We start from the raw sequence: 1,622 nt of genomic DNA, 5'->3' as shown, positions 1-1,622 counted from the left end.
GGCAATACTGCAGTTAGTATAGGACAGCTTAACCAGAGGGGGGTTTGTCACCGACTGAGGTTTTCCCTACCTCAATCCCAAACTTGCTGAGTGGAGAACAAGTGTCGTCTTCTGCATAACGTCGGTAAGGAAGCTCTTTGGTAATCGCTCCGCCCTCCGCCGTGCTTGGCGAGGTTATGAGCCCAAGATTGACGCTGGAGCGTTCCGAGACCCCCTTCGAGAATGTCTGGATAAACGCCTGTGACGCCTACCGTGCCGGTGGCCGCGACAGCTGCAACGCCGCCGTTAGCCAATTCTAATGTGACGCCGACTGTGACAGCGCCGTCTCTAGTCCCTGCTGCGCTCGTAGTGACTTCAGTCCCGGCAGCGTCTCTAGTGATGAACGCGACTGTAGCGAGTGGAGTGACTAGTGGATCTCCAAGCAGTGCGACGTTCAGTGGTGTTAGTGGTGTAAGTGGTGTTGTGTCTTCCGGTGGTACTCCAGGAGGTGGAGCAGCTGGATCTGGTCTAAGTGGCGGATTTACATTTGGATCGTTACCGTCAGGGAGTGTTCCTGGCATGACAATGAGTGTACCTGGCATGAACTATTCGCTACCGTTTAAAATGGACAAGGCGCCGAAGATGAAAGGCAGCTTTGACCTGTACGCTGTGCATTTGCGTACATTCCTAACACGGATGGGATGTTGGGATGTAGTGGATGGATCGTTTAGAACTGCGGCTGTGTCGATGATGAACTTTAATGCAAAGGATAACGCAGCTCGTGAGGCGATTCTGTCAGGTGTGTCTGGTCAAGATGCAGAGATGATTTGTCAGGAGCCTACCGCAGAAGCGATGTGGAACCGGTTTGTGGATCGACAAACAAAGCGCGAGTATTCGAACTACATATTTGTACGCGCTGAGTTCTATTCGAACTCCTACACTCCGGAAAAGTCCATGGAAAGTTGGCTACGGGAAATGGAGAAATTGCGTCGGAATCTACTGCACTATGGGAAGGAGATTGATGACGCTGACTTTGCAGAGACTTTGCTTGGTCACGTTTCGCACACGCATCGCGATGTGGTTCGGCAATTCTCTAGGCACTATGTTGTTGGTGGAGATGCTGAAAAGAATAAGAGACCTGTGCCTTCTGCGACTCAAGTGATGAACGCCCTGCGTGCCGAATCAGCCCTTGATGAGAAGATGGGAGCTGAAGAGAAGAAAGCTGCTGGTGTCGCTGCGTGTGACAAAGGCCAGAAGCAAGGGAACGGAAAACACAAGAGAGGCGGTCGTGGTAAGAGCAAATCAAAAGACCAGAAAGAAGACAAAGGTAGGAAGAAAGAAACTCGTACTTGTTATGGATGTGGTGAAGTTGGACACATTCGTCCCAACTGTCCGAACAAGAAACGAAAGGAAGATGACGATGATAACTCTTCTGATGATCGTGCCGCTGCTGTCGGACCGAGAGTTCACTTTGCTTCATCGGAGCGTAAACGATGGGAGAGCAAAGGCAGCAAAAGCGAAGATCCAAAGCGAAGGAAAGTGGAAGCTGTTGGTTGTATTTCACGTGAAAATTTAATAATTGGATCCGTGAAAAACAGCACTGGTGGTGTCGTTGAGTGGGCATTGGACTCGTGTAGTGATGT

Source organism: Phytophthora parasitica, assembly GCF_000247585.1.
Source record: "Phytophthora parasitica INRA-310 unplaced genomic scaffold supercont2.3, whole genome shotgun sequence".
NCBI classification, from domain to species: domain Eukaryota; phylum Oomycota; class Peronosporomycetes; order Peronosporales; family Peronosporaceae; genus Phytophthora; species Phytophthora nicotianae.
The sequence above is the reverse complement of the archived record's forward strand: the minus strand, read 5'-3'. Positions refer to the sequence as shown.